Raw genomic sequence first — 7,374 nt, forward strand, 5'->3', positions numbered from 1 at the left:
AACAACGTCCGGGTTGAGGAGGATTGAGGACTGAGGAGCAGTCAGTTAAGGGAACTGGGGCTACTCTCTCAATGATGCCACCACGTTTGTGTTGTATAACAACCTTTGCTTAGCCTCATGCCACTGGGGGGTGCTTAGTCATAGAGAGCCCAAAGCCATCCACCCATTACCACTTCTCCTGTGTGGAGGGTCTGAGGAGGGGGCTGTAGCCTGGAGAGCTCAAGTGAAAGCAGAATTTCCAGGTTCTGCTGCACAAGTTCAAGGTAATATTGGCATTTGTCACAGTGTTAACAATAGAAATTCAGCCTTGGATTATACAGAAACCTTTACTCAACAGTTTGTGATGTTTCACTCCATAGGTCCAGAAAGGAGCGAGATTTATTAAGATCTAATATCAGTGTCTGTTCAGCATTTAGTTTTTAGTGGCCTTTGACAAACACCATTCACATATTTCCAAAGACAGTCGCATGATAAGTGTTAAAGTCCGTGAGTCGCGTGTCGGGTTAGTTCGGATATGTCTGTAACAACAGCAGAGCAGCCAGGACTCGGGCAGCACAGTCTGCATCTAGAAAGTGGTATTACTGCCACAATCACCCAGTCAGTTTGTCTTTAGTTAATGCTGCCAGAAGAGATGACTGACCCGCACAGACTCATGCACAGTCACAGGGATTACCTCCAAAATCGGCCGGTACCTCAGCTCCAAAGGAAACACAAGTGGAGCTGCAACAAAAGCAAAGGGTTAAACATATCATAGTTCAGAGCCTTTTTAAATGTGGTTCCTTTAAAAATCTGAAAATGCAGCTCTTGGTTCATGTTCTAGTGAAAATGCTCCATTTTGGCTTCAGACAGGGCTCAAACTGGGAGGAAAGCAGCTGCTCAGAGCCTGATGTGGCTCACATTAGGGAGTGGAAATGGTACGATGATGCACTTTAGGGAGGTAAGATATCGTATTGATGCTTCTTCAGGGCCTGAACGTGTCAACAGGGACACAGTTCACCTCAAATCAGTCCGTGGAGAGGGCTGAAGGCGTACCGGTCACCGGCAGTTTGGGAGAAGTGTGGTACTCAACAAAAAGTCCCAGTATGGCAAAGTGCTGGTACTCTGCCCCTGTCTGTACAGGTGTGTACAGCTGTGTGCAGGTGTATACCGGCCCACTTACTCAACCTGTACATCTTCTCAGTGTTTCCTGTTGATACACGTGTATTAATTAATCATGAAGATACTTGTTTTGTTTTTGTTTTTGGCCTGAAATAACTTATCAAAACTGAAAATATAACATGACTGAACACAAGTAATTTAAACTTCATCTTGTGTAATTATGGAAAAATAAAACCAAATTAAGAAACACAGGACACAACAGTCAAACATCCTCCGTGTGATCATGTCAGTGTTGTAATGGAAGATTCAGTCACATCATCATCATCCTCATCGTCATCTGGGTAAAACAAACCAATTGTCAGAACAGTGAGTTAGTTTGGAGTGAAAATCTCAGAACCATGCGCTGAAAACACTCACGTTTGACCTTCCACATGTTGTCGGTGTGATGGCAGACACGGACGCCGTCAGTTCAACAAAAGATCTAAGAATAGCTGTGTTGGTCGTGAGCAGCGCGTTGTGCAGCCTGCAGGAGTCCAGTTACAGTCCAAACAATGTCTTTTTATAACCGCACACTGCTGCTAGGTCTGTGCTGCTGTGGGCGTCCACGTGAGAGACGGTTCATGGTCTCGTCTGCCAGCAGAGAATGAACTACATCATATGTTTGAGAGACAACGAGCCATGTTAGTGTATGGATTGTACTCCTCATTCAGACTTTTTGGTTCCTTCTCCCAACTCTTCTGTTTTGCACCGACTTTAATCTGCTTGAACGTTCACACATGGTACCGTAAGGTTCTGTAGTGTCCAGCCTGTTTGGAAGAGGAGGTGTTACTCGATGCCCCATTTAGGAAATGCTCATATTTTATAACTACATGGCAACAAAAATCCTCCTCAAAACATTTATGTCCAACTCATCACATAATACAAAAAAACAGGAGTAAAAAGATCTCTGAAAACCTTGGATATGTAATGAGGATGGACAGAAACGGGAAACTGCACCGTTCTGAGACACTGGGTCTATCCCACGTTTCTTAGAAGCACCAGAGTTTCCCTCACTTGAGTCTTTTCCTTGTGCCTTAGTCCTGCCCATGTTAAGATGCGAGGAAACACATTAAAAGACACGAGGTGCCCTTTGCTCTGGTCTTCCATCTGAAGTGTCCAGTGAACAACTGATGTCCAACAAAGGAAACGTGTCACTGTGAATTATATTGGACTCTCAGTTAACAAAGCAACAAACAAACCCATCAGTTGTGTTAGATGCTGAACTGGTGCTGCGTTGTGTCTTGTTTCTCCATCAGAGGACTGTGAAGTCTGGACCCAGACACACAAACACTATCAGACAGAAACCTTGGACTGTCTTGATGACAACCAGAGGGTGATGGTAGAGGGCAACAGAGAGGGCGAGCCAGATCCTCATAAACTATGGAGCTTTTAAAGCAGGAAAGAGCTGCTGTGTAAATGTGACCTGACCAGTCGCTGTTAATGGAAGGTTGAGTAGGAAGGAATGGTTGATATTGGAGTGACATACTGTGGAACCAGGAGAGGCTGCTGAGGACACATGTCAAGTTCTGGCAGAGTTCTGGACGCGGTCCTGCTCTGATGACAGTTACTCCCTCAGTTACACAGACGATGCAACAGCACCGCCTCTCACAGAGTAGCAGTGTATGTGGACTGGCCTGATGGCCGTCTGTCCTTCTACAGCATCTCCTCTGACAAACTGGTCCACCTTCAACACCACAACACCACATTCACTGAACCGGGGGCTTGTCAGTGACCCAGTCACCTGCTCATGCATAGATTGATCCTGATGCTGGTTCACCCTCAGCATCCTGCCCTTGTCCACGCAATTACAGCTCACACTGCAGTTTTTGTGTAAGCGGATCTTTAAACTGCTCGTCAGCGGTTAGTTTCAACCAGCTGATGTATTATTTTTGTGTATGAGATAGGTACGTTTGTGAATATTAGCTTTTGTACAGAAACAGTCGGTAACTTTAGTTTTAGTACTGTCAGCTTCCATTTATCACTGTTAGGTTATTTCTTAGTTAGATAGATATGGATTAGAGATCTGTTGTCTAGAAATGTTTAGTGCAGACAGGGTGACTAGCTTTGCTGTAACTATTCAGCCTGCAGTGAGGACTGCAGGCACGCCAAGGTTACAGGAAAAGAGCTGTTAGGGTCAACTGTATTTCACTGTGGAACAGACTTTTTGGTTCCTTCTCTCAACTCTTCTGCTTTGCACCAACTTTAATTTGCTTGAACGTTCACACATGGTACCGTAAGGTTCTGTAGTGTCCAGCCTGTTTGGAAGAGGAGGTGTTACTCGATGTCCCATTTAGGAAATACTCCAGCTGATGTATTATTTTTGTGTCTGAGATAGGTGACACAGAGGCCTACGTTTGTGAATATCAGCTTTTGTACAGAAACAGTCGGTAACTTTAGTTTTAGTACTGTCAGCTTCCATTTATCACAAAACTTTGCAGTTCAGTTTTCAAAATAAGGCAGAACCACGTCCTGGGTTCATGTGCTTGTGACAGTCAAAACTATGAAATGTACCTTTATGACATACTGTTACATGTAACTGCATCATGTTATTAAATTATAAAATAAATGTAACTGTAATGGATTACAGTTACTAAGAATACAATAAATTACAGCTACACAATGAAATGCCACTGAATACAAAGGGGGTATATCTGAAAAGCTTTGGTAAAAAACCTATCTGTGCTCTGCGGCACCTTCCTTCACTGTTGAGGCTGGTTTAGATTGTTTTTAGGACTTTTCTGCTTTGTTGACCAACGTAAAGTATTACAAAAGTAATGCGTTACATTACTTTGAAGAAGTAATTTAAATTGGTTAAATTAGTTGTGGCGCTTTAACGAGGTAACAAGTTCACATGAAGGAACCACGTGTCCCCTCAACCCAGGACGGGAGCTGAGGGCAGCCAAGTATCCCAGAATGCACTGCGAGCCAGCTGTGGTCTGTTGCTCGTGTCCGCCCTGGGCCTGTTATTTTGCCACTTTATTAAGTTTCGATATTTTCAGACTATAACGGTTTAGAGAGATAATACGTGGTCAGTCTAAACAAGATTACCGTATTCGGGAAGGTTGGTGTTATAACTTGTCAAGTACCGCGTCCGAACTATTCTCGAGCTCAATTCAAAGGTGACGTCGGTTCAGTGGGCGTGGCTGTGACTTGCTGGGAAACGTGGGCGTTTCCGCTGGACTTGACTTAACGGGGATCGAAAGTGTTGACTTTATGTGCTGAAAGACAAATGTTGGCAGCGGGTTAATGAGACTAAGTCAAGTATGGAAACACAGGATCTGTGATATAAAATAGTTTTGTTGTGTCAGCACCGCGTTTTATTGATCTTCTGTGTGGTCTTCATCCGGGTTCTGAAGTCGGGACAGCTGGGTGGAGAAGTGCGGATGGCAGAGGGGTTTATGACTGGCCCGGATGACCAAAGCCGTGAGGACAACCACGATGTTCGTCCGACGTGTACGTAATATAAACAGTGAAGTGGTTTCTCTGCTGTGATGCTGCTAAAGATGTTGGGTGGTCATATCACCAATGGTCTTATCAATCATCAATCATCAATCACCTACTAAATCACTGTGTTTTGATTGTCAACAGGCAGCTCAGTCTCCAGAAGCCTCCAGTTCATCTGATGTTGAGGTTTAATTAGCTACTAACATCAATTTGATCCATTTAATGTCAGACTGATAAAGTCTTAACACAGTCCCTGTGTGTAAAGGGTTGAAGTGCACGTTAAAATGAAGTAAACCTTTTGTTTGTAAGAGAGGCCGGTACCATTTGGATAGAAATATGTATTGAACGTGTGTTTACTTTTTTCACTGACAGATGAAAATAAATAGACTGTACCAGTCAAAGCTTAGTGGCACGGGGCAAGATGAGGAAGAAAGAAAGAAGATGATGAGGATGAGCGAGGAAGACGAGGTACTGCCCACTGATCAGTATTATGTCCCTGTTGAAGACCAACAAAAACTCAAAAATAGAAATGAGTTCTTCTTAAAAGAAAACGATTAACACAGCAGTGCTCATGACAGACAAAGCACAACAGCTGATTGACACGGTGCTAAAAAAGGGAAATCTGGCCTGTAACATTCTGTGAAGCGGATCTTTATGTTTCTGCATTTCAAGCTAACTTAAAATAAGAAAGGTGTCACGACTGGTCCCTGACTTCCTGCTCTGGGCTTTTATTTTGCCACTTTGACCTGCTTTTCCTTGCAGTCAGTCCCAGATTGTAGTGTCGCCCTGGGCCGTGCCCTCCGGCTGCTCCCTGCACCCTGAACCTGCGCCTGAGGCTTCCTCACCTGGTTTCTGCCACTCACCGCACTTTGCCTTGACCCTCACCAGAGTTACTTTACTGTTTGTCCAAACAGGATTTGGGATTTGCATCCATAGTTTTGAACTGTGTTTGGGTTTGAATGAGAAAATCTTGATTATTCTCCAGGGCCATTTTGGTTTGCACCCATAGTATCACAATCAACACACATCAACAGACTTAAGAACAATCAACTTAGTGTCGTCATCAGGGGAAGTGCAGTAAAATAGAAAACAAGTCCATCATCCCATTATCTATATAAAATAAGACGGTTGCAACCATATCTATAATATATCCAACAAACCAGCAGCTGATGGAACAAATGATCTCAGCTATGTTTCATGTGGCCCTCTTAGGACGAGTGAACCTCCTACCTGATGGAAGATGTTGACGCTCCTCATGAAGAGGGTGGAGACAGCTTGTGCACGATAAACATGACGAAGATCACTTAACTTAATGCCAGTGATCTTTTGACAAAGGTTAATGTTTCCCAACCTTTTCCTCTTAGTCAAGTCAAGATTACAAAAGTTAAAACTGACTCTCCATCCGTTATCTATACATCTTAGTCTAGACAGGGCCCCGGGGGGGGGGTTGGGGCGATTCCCAGCTGACACTGGCTGGGGGGGCGGGGTGCACCCTGGCTCTATCCTGGGTCTGACTCAATGAAAGATGGCTAAAATGTTTTTAACAGCAGTCTGTCAACATTACAAGACCGACTTCCTTAAGAAGGATGACCATCTGAATTGTGTCATCTCACACAGTTCCCAGATACCCCGATTGGCCCACCGGTTCATACAGTTAACATAAAGCTTGACCCCAGTACCTTATTCTGCGCAACAGGAGCCAGACGGTTAGTTGCTGTTCGGTGGACGCGCGTTGGGTGTCGCTGTGACTCTTCCCTGCGTACTGGTGACTCGCTGTCGTCAGAGTGTTGGACGCCAGAAGAGAGGGCTTTGGCGCCAAACACATCACTGCCAGGAGCCGTTTGGATGTCTTCTTCCTGCTGGGTGACTCTAAGACACTAGGGGCTAAAGTAATGGCACTGGAATCGGCTGTAGGTCGTCGCACGGCGCTGAGGGATGTGCGACACTACGCCGTTTAATAGATACAGATGTGTGCGCGCGCCTCTTAGTAGCGCGCCGTGTCGGGCTTCTGCGGAAGCCCCCAAACTTACCTGAAGTGGGACTGGAACGAGCTTTTTACTCCACATAGAGCCTCTTCATGAAACTTTGTTATTAGGCCGCGGATAGTGATGTTGATGAGGCTTTGTTGAAGCTTCTACACAGTATTCACACAAATGGTTCATTAGTCGAGGCCTCAATGACACAGTGCTCCAGTAGGACATCTAGTGGTCATGAAAATGAAGTGCAGTCAAGACGTGTCACTTATTGGTTCATGGACTGTTTGGGATTTGATTCTCCATGCACGTTCCTGTTCCACTACACTACATGGTTGTATGGTTTCAAGCTGACACAATAAAATATAAAATAAACATGGACTCATGTTGAAGACCATGCGTCTTATGTGGCACGTCTGACTGTAACCCTATATGCTCCTCACTTATATTTAGTGTTATGAAAACATTTAAATGGTGCTGCTACATTCATCAGATGTGCTCTACAAATTCAGACAGATGTCATTTTCACATGGGACTGGTGTAAATACAGATTCTAGTATGAACCTAGGCAAGGTGTGTTTTGGGGTTCATGGGTATGTGGGTAAAGAGGGTGTGCTTGTGTAACTGTTTGAGTTTTTATTGAGAAATAACAGTAAATCCACAGTTTTCAGACACAAGTGGTTTCTCCTTTTACAGACTATTTCCCCAGCGTTGGAAAAAACCCGAGATGAGGCCGGGGTACACAGGAAATGCTTGGATAATTCATAGAGGTTTGGGTAACTATATATGTAATATATCTATATATACTGTATTATATATA

At 44.2% G+C, this 7,374-nt stretch overlaps 2 protein-coding genes across 6 annotated transcripts in view; one reads left to right on the forward strand and one right to left on the reverse strand.

The window, feature by feature from the left end:
• LOC109971775 (creatine kinase B-type) overlaps positions 1-6,745 on the reverse strand; it is a 14,566-nt gene extending 7,821 nt beyond the window's left edge. For all 3 annotated transcript variants that reach the window (XM_020620243.1, XM_020620241.1, XM_020620242.1), the window contains exon 1: positions 6,261-6,745. The gene's annotated coding sequence lies outside the window, so the exon portion shown is untranslated. The remainder of the gene's footprint in view (positions 1-6,260) is intronic.
• The window catches only part of LOC109971767 (NACHT, LRR and PYD domains-containing protein 3-like), a 12,965-nt gene continuing 9,633 nt past the window's right edge, over positions 4,043-7,374 (forward strand). The window contains exons 1-3 of one of the 3 annotated variants that reach the window (XM_020620224.1): positions 4,043-4,590; positions 4,954-5,049; positions 7,251-7,324. The gene's annotated coding sequence lies outside the window, so the exon portion shown is untranslated. Of the gene's footprint in view, positions 5,050-7,250; positions 7,331-7,374 lie in introns of all 3 variants that reach the window. The other 2 variants (XM_020620226.1, XM_020620225.1) reach the window with 2 other exon arrangements.

Source organism: Monopterus albus, unplaced genomic scaffold (assembly GCF_001952655.1).
Source record: "Monopterus albus unplaced genomic scaffold, M_albus_1.0 scaffold235.1, whole genome shotgun sequence".
Taxonomy (NCBI): domain Eukaryota; kingdom Metazoa; phylum Chordata; class Actinopteri; order Synbranchiformes; family Synbranchidae; genus Monopterus; species Monopterus albus.